The 17,710-nt window shown below is 41.2% G+C and overlaps 1 long non-coding RNA gene across 1 annotated transcript; it reads left to right on the top strand.

The window, feature by feature from the left end:
* Nucleotides 1–8,470: 8,470 nt before the first annotated feature.
* Nucleotides 8,471–12,047, top strand: LOC122812181. Its single transcript, XR_006366351.1, has 2 exons — nt 8,471–8,580; nt 10,705–12,047. It is a non-coding gene; the product is annotated as an uncharacterized LOC122812181 (long non-coding RNA).
* Nucleotides 12,048–17,710: the final 5,663 nt, after the last annotated feature.

Here is a 17,710-nt window from a genome sequence, read left to right as displayed (position 1 = left end):
CTGCCCTCTCCAAAGCAAAAAACACAGCATCAATGGGACCGGACGGTGTCCTGGGCTGCATCTTACACGAGCTCCAAGAACTGAACCCTCACATAGTCACTGTTCAATCTCAGCCTTACTACAGGATAAAAGTGCCCAAGGAATGGCGTACAGCAACAGTGGTCCCATTCCGCAAAGGTGGTGCCACAACGGACCCCAGAAACTATCGCCCTATAACTAGCCTGGTCTGCAAAGCTATGGAGCGTATCATCATGGAACTCCTAAACAAAGACATTGGGAACCTCCAAACACTAGATCCTACCAAATTCGGCTTTAAGGGCAGATCTTGCCTCTTGAACCTGGTCAACTTCTATGAAACAGTCACCAAGGCCATAGATGAAGGGAAGGTAGTCCACACAGCCTACCTGGACCTCGCAAAAGCCTTTGACACAATACCCCCACTCGAGCATCATAAATAAGCTCACCAGCTTAAATATCAACCCCTATGTCACAAGATGGGTTGCAAACTGGCTCAGGGATAGAACCCACATGGTCAGAATTGCAGGTGCCATGTTAGACTAAATCAGTTACAAGTGGTGTCCACAAGGCTCAGTCCTGGGACCTCTCTTGTTCAGTATACATTTCTCTGAGGTACAGGCTAACACGGGAGGACTATGGCTGACCAAGTTTGCAGATGACTGCAAACTGGGTGCCATAATCGACTCGCCGACTTGACACAAGCATCCTCCAAAAGGGTCTCACGGACAGATAACTGGTGCCAGAGCCATGGCCTAAAGCTAAATGCCAAAAGTTGCATAGTCAACCCCATTGGGAAAAACAAAGTGCCCACAAATTACCACATAGGTGGTAATCCATTAAGTACGGAAGAAGTAATTAGGGATTTGGGGACCCAAGTAGATAGCAATCTCTCCTTTGACAATCACATTGCCAAAGTGGTTAGAAAGACCTTCTATACAGCCCACCTTATCACGAATGGGTTCACATCTAGATCAAGAGAGGTCATTGTGCCCCTCTACTCATCACTCATCAGGCCCATAATTGAATACAATGCCCCATTTGGGATGTACCTTACCCGACACCTGCAGCAACTGGAAAGACCCCAAAAGTACCTCACCAAGAGGATCAAGGGACTCAAACAGATGCCCTACGCAGTTAGGCTAAATAAACTCCAGCTCTACTCAGTTGCTTACCACCTACTCGGAGGCGATCTGTGCCTGACGTATAAAGCCATGTCCAAACCAGAATGAATGGACATGCTCCACCTCAGGAAATCCAAATCCCTTCAAGCTACACGCTCCAGGTACTTAAACCCCAGCACAGAAATAAATAGGACATGCTGCAGGGACAGATTCATATCCCAGAGGCTCCCCTCACTCTGGAACAAAATCCCAATCCATGTTAGGCAGAGCCCCTCAATGACCCTCTTCAAGAGAAATCTTGACGAGTGGATGGGAGATCGTAGGTTTACCCCTGGGATCTCTTCTGTGTCCCTACTAGACAGAGGCACAGTAAACTAACCTTAAAAAGGGCTATTTTCTGTAACCTACTATACAGAGGCACAGACAACTAATCTAAAAGGGTGGTGAAAGCCAAACATACTCTGGCTAGGCTTATAACTGCCCTATGGCAGACAGCCTAGTATCAACCTATGAACCTATAAAGAAAGCCTCAAAAAACCACCTGAAATGCCATTGGTTATGCCCCTGCAGCAATCCTGATTAATCCTTTGGATTCTTTACTTCTCACCTCTCTCACTCGCATTTTTTCCCCAAACTCTGCTGCATCTCCCTGTAAGGACTGAGCTGTAAATAGTATTCCCAAAACTATCTATTGTACTGTTATTTTCACTGTGTATTATATGGTTTATCGATTTGTCGTATATTGTTTGACACAGTTTAGCAGTCATACCTTTTATCCTTTATACTGTGTATATATTGTTTTGTATATTCTGTTGTGCTTATATTGGAGCTTTTCTCCTCGGGCCTCTACTGAAAATGGAAATAACCGGGCTAGTCTAGCTGGATATAACAAATGTAAAATAAAAATAAATAAAATATATAATATGGTAGCAGCTGCGGTGATGCAGCGGTTAGCGTTGTCGCCTCACAGCAAGAGGTTCTCCCGTTAGATTCTCAGCTGGAGCACCTTCTGTATGGAGTCTGCATGTCCTCCCCGTGGACGAGTGACGTTTAAAGACATGCAGGTAGGTACCTGCGTGAATGGGTGTGCCTTATTTGAAGGTTGAGCATCGGGTTGGCAATTCGGCAGTGTAAAAAATCCACTGCCAATCATTTGCGGACCGGAGTTCCGCTGTGGCGACCCCTAACCGGGAAAAGATGAAAGACATTAGTTTAATGATAGGAACTACAGGATAAGCAATTCACAAAGAAACAATGGGAAGACATATATGTCTGGCTCCCAAATATGCAAAGACATCTAGAAAAGTTAGGATTTTTGCCTGGACATGGTTGCATAGCTATGTTTATACCCCAAGCAGAATCCAAAGATTTTTTCTCAGGCAGATGGCAAATGTTGAAGGTATAATGGGGAAGAAAGATGCATCGGGGAGCATATGTTCTCAAAGTGTAATGAGTTGATTGACCTTAAAAATTTCATACATACTATTCTGTCAGAAATACTGGGCAAGCAAATTAGTCCAACTAAGGAAATTATTTTTTGAGCTGGGATACATTATCTGAATTGCCTATGCATAGTACAGCCTTGTTAAAATTTAGTTCTGGTGTCTGCCAAAAAAGCAATTACCAGAAAATGGAAATCAATGTCTAAACCAACTATATTACAGAAAGCAGCATCTAAAATCAACTATACTTGATGCAGTGAATACTGTAACAGAGATTAAAAAACAGAAAGTGAGAGCTTTAGAAAAGGGTAGAAGCAAATAAACTACACAGAAAAAACAATATACGTGACGTATAACATTTGTAAGTGTCAACATGGTTCGATTACTTTTATATAAATGCAATTGCCTATATCACAAATGATAATTCAATAAAGATGTTTAAAAGAAAACAAAAAAAAAAATTATAAAATGGAAAAACAAATAGGTCCCAGGTGGTCTGTAAAGTACACTAGGGTGCTGGATGCTTGCAAAAAAGACAGGAAGAGAGAGTAGGCTGTCCTTATTTATGTATTTCAGTAATTGACTATGCATACATTTGTTGAAGTTTTCTGGAAAATGAGGATAGAACCACAAGTAGATACTGACCAAGCTTGGTGGAGAAGCCACTTCTACAGGATAGAACTACAACTCAGAACTTCCTAAGTGCAGGTACTTCACCTTCTTAGACAGGTCTGTTAATACTGACATGGGGTATAGGGATAAATTAATGTAGTAAGAGGCCTTTTGTTGCTAGTGACATGAATACAACTTTTTTTCAAACGTTTACAGAGGTTAAAATCATGGAAAGCTGTAAAGTTTTGTCATGGGTAGATGATATCATAGGGTGATGAGTTTAATTTACTGATGTGTTAGCACAGATGAGCTTTAGGAAATAAATAATTGCCAACATCTTTTGGCTTTTTTTTTTTTTTTAAAGGACACTTGATCAGCCCATCGGCTTCTCTAACTTCACCCAAATGGCTCCCTTGATTCTCCTGAGGGAATAGGTCTGGATCCAAAAGAGGAGTCCACCACCAACCATCCCAGAGCACACAGAGCCCTGCCAAGGTGAGAACCCCATTCTCTGCCCAAAGTTCACAGACTTCACAAACAGGATGAATACTGGGCTCACATCCTCCCCCTCTTCAAGGTGAAATTTGTATGACTCATTCATTCACGGAACTAGAGCTCATCATCCCTGTCTCTCCTCAAAGGATAATGTCAGATGCATCAGCCTAACCCCACCCATGGCTACACTTATCTTTGCAACTGCTGTCTTCCCAGGGAAATTAAGCATACTTTCTACTGCACATATTATCCCTAGCATTGGCAGCAAGACCACCACAAGGTTCACTGATATCAGCGATACATCAACTCAACAACGGATGTCATTAATATAGCAGACCAATGCTGTCCCCCATATAACTGAACATAAAGAGATGGTGTAGTGTTGCTGCAAGCAGCACTGCCACCTCATTGTAAGAGCTTCTCCAGTTTGATTCATCGCTGGGGTTGCCTTCAATGAGGCATCAGCATGTCTTTCCTGCATCTGTGTGGGGATTCCCTGGGTGCTCTAGTTTACTGTCACCTCCCAAAGGCACAAGTAGGTGAACTGGCATTTTACAAAGTGCCTATAGATCTGTAAGTAGAGTCAGAGTACAGTATATATTCTACAATAGACCAGCACCCTATTCAAATGTTCACAATACAGTTAAAGCAGCATGATAATGGATACCTTATTTACAACAAAGTTGTCACTAACAATCCTACAGACAAGAAGATGCATTAACAGCAGCACAACTCAACGCATCTTGCACTTAAATGATGGTGTTTGTATCAGCAGTCCAGTTTCATTATAATTCCTGAAAAAGGCAGATTCCCAAGGAAGGCAGCACACACATCTATGGAAAATGACAGCAGCATAGTTTCATTATAATTCCTGAAAAAGGCAGATTCCCAAGGAAGGCAGCACACACATCTATGGAAAATGACAGCAGCATACTAATAAATACACAAAACAACAACACATAGTGCACATACAAGAACAATGCAACACCTGCAATCTATATTAGTTTACACCATAACATATGCATAACAGAACACCTGTATTAACTCCTTATTTTATTAATGCAGTGGAAATGTTAAGCAGAACTATCCACTGTAGACAACACATGAAGCCAGTTAAAACAGCAGACTCTAAAGAGAAATTAAAAAACACTGCCCACTGTTACAAGTTAAGTAGGGAGGTTTTAGCACTTGTTACAAATGTAACAACTTCAGAGTGAACACCCCTAAGTAATGTTTTGTCAAAAAACCTGTAATAAAAAGCATTGCTTCTAAATCTAAAATGAGATTCACTACATGTACAAAAAATTATAATATCTAACTAAAACATAGTGATTTATAACAAAGTCTGAAATGCTTCAGATCCATTACTACTATCAGTAAGCACATCAGACTAAACAGCTCACCACTGCAGTGTGTTGATAAAGATTATACATACTGAACCATTTAAGCACAAATACTTGCATTATGTAAAGTATAACACAAAATGTCATAAATCAAGGTGCAATGTGAAAACAAACCCATAACTCAGCAACTGTAATAAAGGCAAACAGAGCAAGCACAGACAGCATATCATTTATTTAGTACTGTCTGCTTGCTCAAAGGAAGGAATATTATAATATCTCATAAAACGTATTAAGTTATAACCTGCATTCCCCTACACTTCAGAGGGGATTTAAATTCCTGTTGTGGATATACCCCCTGAGCTTGGATTCTCAGATATGTGGCATCCATAAGGTATTCTATACAATACCTACACTGCACATATTCTACTTTCTGCCTCACTCTTACCACCAAGGAAGGTCTAAAAACAATGTGGTAAACAGCATCCTTTTGTAAAGCCTGATTGGTAGCACGTTCATACCATGCAACATACAGCTAGTAGCAAAACAAAAGTCCACACAATGTCATTGCAACAAGACATACTGGCAAACCTCTCAATCTCTTACTGCAAAAACATCTGGCAGTTGAGAGATATGCATACTGGTAACTTCTCCAACATAAACACCACCCAAAAGGACACAAGTACAGAAAAAAAAAAAGTGTAAGTATTTATACAAGTTGCTGTATGCAATACTGACCAGATTTTTCCATGACTACCCCCTGGTTTTGTAAATATTTTTTTGCAATTAATCATTGCCTACAGTACGCAGCACCAAGCCTCCAGGGTTGCAGGCAGAAGTTGTTTATTTTGGACTAGTACCTAATGCCATTGACCCGACCACAGACATGTCATTTAACATATACTCAAACCACAAAATGTTGCTCCATACACATAGGAAAGGGACACATTATTTTAAATTGTTTCCACTTATAATATTAAAATGGCTCTTTCTAGGAGTATGTTTCTATCATGGACATGCATTTTATATATAGCTCCATATTTTAACATCACTTTAGACAATTCTAAATATTCTGTGCTGAGTAACAAAGTTTCAAAAAGATGCAAAAAATGGCCTCATTTGATTACTCCAAGTATGCCAGGCTACATACACTCTTGCAAGCCACTAGCCTTTAAAATTCTCAAAATGTCATACACAAACTTCACCATACATTCTAGTCTAAAATACCCTTTGTAGTAAAGGAAGAGATTTACACACTAAATGATGTTTTAAGTAATAAATTTATGATTATTCATAAACAGGGCCAGTCTTCGGCCAATTGGACTCATTTGGCACAACATGGCTCTCTGTTCCATCGGGGGGCCAGAACTAGGCTATGATAAGGTCATTATACTTTATGCAACCCCGACATCTGCCTGAGAGACATTAAAGCAAAGTGCAAAGCATTCTCCTGCTAGTAATCTTTCTTCCATAGTAATTACAAAATTCTCATTAGTGGAGTTGACATTTCCTGTCATGCACTGCACTAGTAGCTAGCCTACTATTACTTGTAACCGCAGGTTCACACCTCTTGTCTGGCTCACAGTGTTAGCTGCACAAAGTTCCATAGCATTCAGTTGCTATTGTTGTGTGCTCATCAGGGTTTTCAACCTAAAAGTGGTCAAATTAATTACCTGTATTTTGTACCATGCCAGTTACTGTATCAGAAGATTGCATGGCCACACAACATGAAAACTGACAGAGAGATGTTATGTTTCACTTTGCTTCTCTTACTGACATGGTGCTTATGGTTGGTTGTTTATAAATGCAGCTTATACTTTCAAAAGGTATGGAAAGACCCTAAGCATAAAAAAAGACAACAGATGCTGTGATGTGAGTTAACTTCTAAGATGTGTGACAGACTGTTACCATTTCAACAGTTTGACAGAGAAATGCCTGCAACAGTCACAGACAGGAGGAAATAATCCCAAATAAATTAAACATGAGGGTGGATGAGTGTGTATGCATGCATGTAGAGTGGTGGGAGCCAAAGGTGGACAGAAAAATCATTCATCTGGTTTAAAGTGGAAAAACCACAAGAGAAACAATATGAAATGAATTGCAAGAGTATCACAGTTTCAGTCACATATAAATAAAGATGGCAAATACAACATTTAAGATATAAAATAACTGGACTGGACTGTGAAGGAGTTTTGGAGGAAGTGCATTCTGGACTGTGAAGGAGTTTTGGAGGAAGTGCATTCTGGACTGTGAAGGAGTTTTGGAGGAAGTGCATTCTGGACTGTGAAGGAGTTTTGGAGGAAGTGCATTACAAAAAGCAGATCAAACAGTTGAGCTTTACATGTTCTCCCTACATCCATGTGGGTCTGCTTACAGCATTCTGATTTCCTCAAATTGGCTAAAGCATGATGCTTAGTGGCTACTCTAAATTATCCCTGCAAGCAATTCTTATTGCTGCCTTTGTGACCTACAATGTGACTGAAAAAAGATCTGCATGAATTAGTCCATTTAACAAAAATAAACTTTCAAAAATTGCTATAAAATGTACGAGCAATACCTCCAATTGTTGTTATTGTTGAGCATTCTGAGAGAGTTCAATATTTTTATGTGGTTTTATGTGAAAGCACTGACTGTAACAAAGTGCAAGACCATCTTGGTAAGAAGCGCCAATCTTTCAGAGCAACTGCAGGAGATTATTTAAAGCCCATGAAGAAACTGCTAATACGACATAATGGAGATTAGAAATTACTCATTCTTTCTAGTTCCCAGTTTTCCCACAGTCATTAAGTGTAGCCTCACTGACTCATGTATCCAGTACTTCCTGGTATTCAAGGACATAGGCTATAGGAGGTGAGAGCCAGGGACCATGATGAATCAGAAGATTTTACTAAGTGCTTAAAAACAATATGTTTAGTTATTTAAAGTTTATTAACTAAGGTAATAACACTGATCCTCCAAGATCATTTTCAGGCTCAGTACAGCAGAAATACAATAAATATCACAGCAATTGTTGTAATGTAAGCACAACCATGCAAAGAGGTATGTCAGGGTAATATGTAGCATAAATGAACACAATCAGATGTGGACATGATATAAGAATTCAGTTACTAAAATGCGTACGAAGAATACCTGTTCAGTGTAAGAATATCATTTAGTATAATATTTCTATTGTGAAAATAACACACAAAGACCAAAGTATTTACAATACATGCAATTACTGGGCATGGGATGTGACTGTGAATTAGGCTTACCATACGTCCGGTTTTCCCCGGACATGTCCTCTTTTTGTGCTCCTGTCCGGGCGTCCGGCCAGTTTTGTCGTTTTGAGAGATTTGTCCTGGTTTTACAATCCCGAGGCAGAATTCAAGTCTACGTATGCGCGGAAGGTAGAAGAGCTCGCGAGAGTCGCGAGACTGTGTTTGCGCAGGGAGAAGTGCAGGACTGTGCATGCGTTAGGGAGGAGGAGGTCTCAGCCACATAGCCGATCTGTCATCACAGAGTGAGTGTGTGTCGGTGTCGGAGTCTCCGTTTTGGTTTTCACTACTCATTCTGGTATGTTTTTTTTTTTTAAGTCAGTTTAACTTACTGGTGTTAAGTTAATATTCATAACTTAGTGTTAATGATGGATAGTTGTTTCTTGCCGACGATGGGCGAGTTGTTGCATTGCGGTTGAATACATTTTGGCCATGCCATGTGTTGTGTACTTCGCCTTTGGCTTTCTGGGTTTTTGGAGTTACTTATTATGGTAATTTGGTGTTTTAATCATCTCTGCATTTTGCAAATCGGTCTTTAATGATGGATAGTTGTTTCAATCTTGCCAATGGATGAGTTGCGGTTGAAAACATCCTTTCGCCATGCCATGTGTTGTGTACTTGGCTTTCTGGGTTTTGGAGTTATGTAAATTTGGTGTTTTAATCTCGGCATTTTGCAAATCGGTCTTTTAGTAAATTCGGCTATTAGATGTAGACCTGTTCTTATACCTCTAATGAAGGGATTTTATTTTTGTGATTTTTGGTCTCCTAAAAAGACTGCTGAGCTTTGGAGCCCCCATTTAGATTATCTTTTTTGAAGGCACTTGAATTAAAGTACAGTAAACAAAATTCTGTGTCTCAAATTTAGTGCTTTGTCTAATTTTAGGGAGCTTTAATATGAATGCATGGGGTTATTATTCATATCATAGATAAAACTGAATACATCATTAAGATGTGAAATACGTTCAACAGATATGGTTTCAGTGAGTGCTCACAGTATGGCATATGGCATGCTTATATTATAGTTATTTCTCATAAATGCTATTGGAAAGGGTCATTATACTGATATTATTTTTACATGGTTTCTTATCCCATTATTGGAAAATGTTTAGAATTCCTAAAGTGTATATGAATGAAGTGAATTTTCCTTTTAGGTCACTCATAAAAGCAACAGGGTCCAAGACTGAACCCATGACCATAATAGAAGAAAAAATGCTGATCCTTTTTTGTTTAGGATGTCCTCATATGTGGAAGTTACTTTTGATCCAACAGACCATGTCAGCACTGTTCTTATAGATGCCAGGCACTGTTTTGTTATTCTGGGGATCAAATCCCTTTATACTGTGTCTGCCCAGGAGGAATGGATATTCCAACTTGCGAATTTAAGGTGTATGGGTTAGCTGACTGTAGATGAGTTGTTTATGATATTTTGTCTCTGATTTTAAAGAACAAGTACTTTGTATTTCCTGAACACTAGTATTGTCAAACCCAAGGGTAGCAATGGGTTACTGTTTGGCCCCAACTTTGCTAATATTTTTGTGGCCCAGTAGGAAGAAGCATATGTGTATCATGGTATATACATACATTATCTTGTGATTTGTCAGCATAAGTTAGATATCTTGGTTATTCATGTATTTTTTTGTGTAGGGTACAGGTTTGTGAGTTGGTAGTTGCTTGGGGTTATCCAGTTGACAAAGCTTATTCAATGGTCAGTGCGGTTATTATCAACAGATATACCAGATAGCCACCTCTTGTTTACAATACCATGTTACCCTATGCCCAGGACAGTAGAGGTTTAAAGTCCAATATTAAAATGGCAGTAGACATGTTAGCCTGAATGTTCTTTGTATTGTTAGCTAAGGAGGGACAAGCTTGGCTACTACTTGGTTGGGAAACACCCTAACAAATACCAGGAGCTGATTTTAAACTTTTTCAGTATCCCAAGTCTAAATGAACATATTAGTGTTAAATCTGAACTAAAAGTGAATCCATTAAAAATCACCAGTGGTCAGGCTAACTCAGCATTCCTGATTTAAGATAAGCATGTCCTGGCCTGGCCACAACTTACATGGGTGACCCATGTGAATACCAGCAGCTGGTTTTATGCTTTTTATAATCTGATTTCTATGTGTATATGTAAACAGGAATGTGATTCTACATTTTTGTCTTAACAATGACCGTTTTTTTTTTTTTTTTTTGTTTATTGCTGTTAATGTACATGCGATGGTTCATTTATTTTCTGGAAAAGTTAGTATATATGTACTACATATTGAAAGACTGTGTAAGCAAGTTTTGGGGCCAATCAAAAAATAACCAAACACGAAGCTACTTGTGTTTATAATGTGGAACTGTGTTTATAATGTGGAACTGTGATGTTCTGCATTACTAAAAGACCTTTTCTTTTTTTTTTTTTGTCTTCACCTAGCCTTTTGCCCCACCAAAGAATCTATCGTCCTCTTTTTCGTATAACCAAATATGGTAACCCTACTGTGAATGAGAGTAAAGAATGGACCAAATGGAGGAAAAAGAGAAAGGAAGAAGACAGGAAAAGAAAATTGGTGGGAAGAGTGTACAGCTCTCCCTTATGCAGTTTCAACAGATCAGGGCAGTACTACAGAAATATGAGAAATTGCTTTTTGGTAAGCCATCATGCACCAACCTGATGAAGCACTGTGTAGAGAAAGGGTCTTGGTGGCCAATCAAACAGGTCATTTTATTCTAACTGAGCTAGTTAAACAGGCCCTGATAGTGGAACTGCAGGCAATACTGGCACTGGGGTAATCCAGCAGTTCAAAAGATTACTTCTGTTTAACATGTCTTATGACAAAATATATGCTAACAAATACACATATTTTACATGTTAGTTCACAGTAATACCGTATATCCCTGGTCTTAAATTTAGGAAGCCAGCAAGTAGAAGCAGAGTTGGGGTGGTAGAGGGGTTATCAGCTGAGGGGTCCTACCAAAACTGCTACAGCCGCCCCTGTCCATAATCGTTAATGAACTTCTCTAGTAAACAAAATGCAAAATAGGTATAAATCAGCATTACTCAACTCCCCTATGCTTTGTGATTCTAAGTATAATCACTTATCACACACTGTGTTACACATTTACAAATAGATACTATTATCAATTGGCATCGAACATGTTTCCAAACCAAATGAACTTCAATAACAGCTTACGAATACATCAGCTCGCAAAGATGACGAAGATACCGGAGGAAAACCTTACCTTTGCTACAGCAGAACACGAAACAGATAGCTTCCACAAACGGACTAAATGTTACTGAGTCTGCCTTGAATACAAACGTCATAGGTCACCATTTCTAGTTACACTTCCTGTCTGAGCAGAAGACGAAAACCAATGCCGTGGCAGAGCTTGCTCTCCTTAGCACTGCGCATGTGTAGACTTGTTTGTCATCGTCTGTTGGGAAGTTCTCGATTTGTGTAGAAGAATGTAACCAACGTATACCACAGCATGCAGCTAGACTTTCACAGAACGTAAAGAATTTTGTCTTATGTGTTATGTTTCTCATACATTTTTTTTTGGTTTTCTGGCAAATCTTTAAGAATTGAAGTTTCCAAGTAATGACAGACTAATATCTTTTAGAAAATGCATTGTAATATAAAACCTGTACTAGCAACTTTCTAAATTTGTGGCAGCAGCATTTAAAATCTGTGATTTTGCACGCCATTATTTTTGGATTTCTGCAAAGTACTTGCACTAAGAAATTCAGAGGATTGAGGAAGCAGGTATATATCTACGTTTTAAAAAGCAAAACTAGAACAGCTCAACGTTTCGTAAATTCCAACGCCTTGGATCAACGCATCCACACCCCCACCCCGGGGCAGCAATATCCTAGACCCGGTCATGGGCAACCGGTGTTCTACACCAGAAGTCATTTCCGACCACAGGCAAATCAGCCTAGACATCCACATGTACCCCCGGAAACCACATTAAAAATGTTCTCCAAAGCCGACTTCACGCTTCTTAAGACAGAAGTGGCAAACTTCACAACGCCCATGCAGATGGACAATAGAGGTATGACTGCTGAGTACTACACAAATGCACTTTATAAGCACTTGCACAAGTGCATGGATCGTGCTATCCCTAACAGAACCAAGATGCTATCCTCCAAAAAAGGAAGCCAATCTGGTGGTTCCCCTGCCATAAACAGACTATACAACAGAAAAAAGAAACTTGCAAAAAAGGGTAAAATTCCATGACTGGAAGAACTCCCTGGTCAGCCTCAGTAAGAGGCTGAGATCCCTCATAAAATCCTCCAAAGCTAGTTATGAAAACAAAATTACCACTGATTCTAAAGACTACCACAAAGCATTCTATAGCTATATCAAGAATCTCAATGGCAACACTCAGATCTGCTCTGAGTTACAGCACAATGGCACTAACTATACAGAACCAACTGATATTGCCAACATCCTGGTAGATAGGTTCAGTGCTAACTTTACCCCCCTTCACCCCCTAAAGGACCCATCTCTATACCAGAAGAATGCAAAGTTCCTGCAATTACGGCTGCACAGGTAAAAACCACACTCTCCAAAGCCAAGAACACAGCATCCATGGGACCTGACAACATCCCAGGCGGCGTTCTGTCTGAACTACAGAATGAACAGGCACCCCACCTAAGCACCATGTTCAGTCATAGCCTCACCTCAGGCTTTGTGCCCACAGAATGGCACACAGCAACGGTTATCCCACTCCATAAAGGGGGAGTCACCACAGACCCCGGGAACTACGGCCCCATTAGCCTAACGAGCCTGGTGTGCAAGGCCATGTAACGTATCATCATAGAACTTATAAACAAAGACATTGGTAATCTCCAAACTCTGGACCCCACCCAGTTTGGGTTTGTAAAAGGCAGATCATGTCTCCTAAACCTCACTGACTTCTTTGAAGCAGTCACCAAAGCCGTAGACGAGGGTAAGGTGGTTCACACAGCCTAGCTGGATCTCGCCAAGGCTTTTGACACCATTCCCCACTCTGGAATTATAGATAAACTCACTAAACTAGGTATAAATCCCTATCTCACAAGATGGGTTGCCAACCGGCTCACTGACAGAACCCACACTGTGAAAGTAGCAGACTCCAAATCTGACTTCAGACCAGTGACAAGTGGAGTACCACAGGGTTCAGTCCTGGGTCCTCTCCTGTTTGGTATCTACTTTTCTGAAGTACAGGCTAACGAAGTTCACAGATGACTGCAAACTAGGAGTCATAATTGAAACTCCTAACGATGTGGACATCCTACAAAAGGGCCTCACTGAAACAGATGCCTGGTGTCAAAGCCATGGCCTCAAGCTCAATGCCAAAAAGTGCATTGTCATCCCGTTTGGTAAAAACTCTGTACCCGTGAGCTACCACATAGGTGGTAGTCTACTTAACACCAAAAGTATGATGAGACCTTGGGACACAGGTGGACAGTAGTCGCTCTCTCTCATCACATTACCACAGTAGTCAGGAAATCCTTCTACATGGCACACCTCATCACAAAAGGTTTCTCATCCAGGAAAAAAGAGGTCACTGTTATCTATTCATCACTCATTAGACCCATTATATAGAGTACAACGTCCCTTTTGGTATGTACCCCACAAGACATCTACAACAACTGGAAAGGCCACAGAAATACCTCACAAAGAGGATTACTGGCCTCAAACAGATGCCCTACGCAGACCATCTCAAAAAACTCCAGCTTTACTCTGTTGCATATCGTCTACTCAGAGGTAATCTCTGCCCAACATATAAAGCTATGTCAAACCTAGAGCTGTTGGACATGCTCCACCTAAAGAAATCCCAATCCCTCCGAGCTACATGCTCTAGGGACCTAAACCTTGTCACCACAATAAACAGGACATGCTGGAGGGACAGATTCCTGTCCCAGAGACTTCCCATACTCTGGAACAAACTACCTATCTATATCAAACAAAGCTCCTCATTAGCACTCCAAGAAAAATCTTGATGATTGGATGGGAAATAGGAAATTCACCCTGGGGATCACCTCTGTGGCTCTGCTTGATAGGGGCACAGGAAAATAATTTTCTTGGGTGGCGAAAGCCAGGGTACCTTTTTGGCTAGGCTTGTATAGGCCCAATAGCCTAGTATCTACCTCTGAACCTAAGAAAGGGAGAGGCAGGCAAGCGTGAAAGGATTACATTTGACATTTGGAAATTTAAAAGAAACAATACGCTTCGTGTTTATTTGTGCTGAAGCTGTAGTCTTTTAAAGTAATAAAAACATGTTACCATTCGTTGCTTGCAATGCGAAAACAGGATTTTTCAGTAACTGGTGGGCTACATCAGCCTGACTAGCCAGTGTCATGGAACGGATCATCATGGACCTCATTAATAGGGACATCGGCAACCTCCAAACACTCGACCCCACACAATTTGGCTTCCTCAAGGGGAGGTCATGTCTGTTAAATCTGGTTGACTTCTTTGAGACAGTCACCAAAGCCATGGACAAGGGGAAGATGGTGCACACCACCTACCTTGACCTGGCTAAAGCCTTCGACACTAATCCCCACTTGGGCATAATAGCTAAACTCTCTCAACTAGGTATCAATGCATATTTTTATTTATTTATTTTACATTTGTTAACCGGGATAGTCCATCTGGATACATGCCCATTTTCAGTGGAGGCCCGGGAAGAAAAGCTCCAAAGAGACAATTTACAAGACATACAGACATTGATTAAAAACATTTTTCAACTAGGTCCACTAAGAATTTCTAGATGAGAACACAAATTCAGTGTCATGCTATAGATAGGTACATTTATCAGTAGGTATGTAAACAGCAGTAAAGCAAGCAAATTAACACAAATATACTTATATGGGTAACAAAATGGCTCACTGATGGAGCCTATCTAATCAAAATAGGGGAAGCCACCTCAAGCAGTAGACCCTTAAGTGGCATACCCCAGGGATTGGTCTTGGGGCCTCTGTTACTTTGAATATACTTCTGTGAGGTGCAGGCCAAAACCAGTGGGCTATGGCTGACCAAGTTTGCAGATGACTGCAAGTTGGGCGCAGTCATTAATTCTCCAAATGATGTGGACATCCTCCAACAGGGTCTCACCCAAACAAATAATTGGTACCAGAAACATGGTCTCAAGCTGAATGCCAAAAATGCATCACCGTTCCCTTTGGGGAGAATGACGTCCCCACATATTATCACATTAATAATAACATCCTAAGCACAGAATCAGTCGTGAGGGATTTGGACACTTAGATTGATAGGAACCTGACTTTTGATCATGTTGCTTCTGTTGTACGGAAAGCTTTCTACATGGCCCACCTCATAAGTAAGGGTATCTCATCCAGGGACAAGGAGGTCATAACATCCCTGTATTCTTCCCTTATAAGGCCAGTTACTGAGTTTAATCCCCCCTTCGGCATGTACGTCGCAAAAGTGCATGCAGTAGCTGGAGAGACCACAGAGGTTCCTCATCAGGAGAATTCATGGCCTCAAACGTCTACCCTACACAGATAGGATAAAAGCCCTGTCCCCCTACTCAGTTTCATAGAGACTGAGAAGTGCTCTCTGTCTTGCCAACAAAGCAATCTCAGACCCTGCCTTGATGGGACTGCTGCATATCCACAAGTCAAGCTCCACTCGAGTAACCCACACACTAGACCTCAACCTGGTCTGTGACATCAATAGGACTTATTGGTGGGATAAATATGTGTACTAGAGACTACCCTATCTGTGGAATAGACTCTCTCATAGGTTCATACTAGGCTATCTGCCCTAGGGCATTTATAAGCCTAGCCAGAATGTGTTTGGCTTTCGCCACCCATTTTAAATTAATTTTGCTATGCCCTTTTTCGAGGTTAGTATACTGTGCCTCTGTCTAACAGTGACACAGAAGTGATACCCGGGTTAAACCTACGATCTCCCATCCACTCATCAAGATTCCTCTTGAAGAGAGTCAATGAAGGGACTCTGCCTAACCTGGACTGTGATTTTATTCCAGAGTGAAGGGAGCCTCTGGGTTATGAATCTGTCCCTCCAGCATGTCCTATTTATTTCAGTGCTGAGGTTCAAGTCTCTCGAGCATGTAGCTCGATGGGATTTGGATTTTCTGAGGTGCAGCATGTCCATTAATTCCGGGTTGGACATGGCTTTATACGTCAGGCACAGATCGCCCCTGAACAGGCAGTATGCCACTGAGTAGAGCTGGAGATTCTTTAACCGGGCAGCATATGGCATCTGTTTGAGCCCTTTGATCCTCTTTGTGAGGTACTTTTGGGGTCTTTCCAGTTGCTGCAGGTGTCTGGTAAGGTACATCCCAAAAGGGGCATTGTACTCAATTCAATTACAGGCCTGATGAGGGATGAGTAAAGAGGCACGATAACCTCCCCTGATCTAGATGTGAATCCCTGCATGATTAGGTGGGCTATATAAAATGTTTTTCTAACCACTTTGGCCACGTTGTTGTCAAATGAGAGACTGCTATCAACTTGGGACCCCAGGTCCCTAATTACTTCTTCTGTACTTAATGGATTACCACCTATGTGGTAATTTGTGGGCACTTTGTTTTTGCCAAAGGGGATGACTATACACTTTTTGGCATTTAGCTTGAGGCCATGGCTCTGGCACCAGTTGTCTGTTTCTATGAGGCCCTTTTGGAGGATGCTTGTGTTGGCTGGAGAGTCGATTATGGCGCCCAGTTTGCAGTCATCTGCGAACTTGGTCAGCCACAGTCCTTCCGTGTTGGCCTGTACCTCCGAGAAATATATATCGAACAAGAGAGGTCCCAGGACTGAGCCTTGTGGGACGCCACTTGTAACTGGTTTGGAGTCTGACATGGCTCCAGCAATTCTAACCATGTGGGTTCTGTCCTTGAGCCAGTTTGCAACCCATCTAGTGACATAGGAGTTTATATTTAAGCTGGTGAGCTTATCTATAATTCCCGAGTGGGGTATTGTATCGAAGGCTTTTGCGAGGTCCAGGTAGGCTGTGTGGACCACCTTCCCCTCATCAATGGCCTTGGTGACTGTTTCAAAGAAATCAACCAGGTTTAAGAGGCAGGATCTGCCCTTAACAAAACCGAACTGGGTAGGATCCAGTGTCTGTAGGTCCCCAATATCTTTATTTATGAGGTCCATGATGATCCTTTCCATAGCTTTGCAGACCAAGCTAGTCAGGCTTATGGGGCGATAGTTTCCAGGATCCGTTGAGGCACCACCTTTGTGGAGAGGGACCACTGTTGCTGTACGCCACGTCCACGTCAAAGAGTACCTCATTATCCCTTTTTAAGTGCAACCTGGATAATTGGATGGGAAACAGAAAATACACCCCTGGGATTCCACCTGCATCTGTGCTGGGCAGGGGCTTTGGGTGTTGACTTGTCTAAACATCGGCTAAATTCTTGGCTAGGCTTATAAGGGCCTCAGGGCCAATATTCTAGTAACT

This window comes from Protopterus annectens, chromosome 9.part0, assembly GCF_019279795.1.
Source record: "Protopterus annectens isolate FY-2018-M chromosome 9.part0, PAN1.0, whole genome shotgun sequence".
NCBI classification, from domain to species: Eukaryota; Metazoa; Chordata; order Ceratodontiformes; family Protopteridae; genus Protopterus; species Protopterus annectens.
Note: the sequence above shows the minus strand (reverse complement) of the source record. Positions and strands in the feature narration are given on the sequence as shown.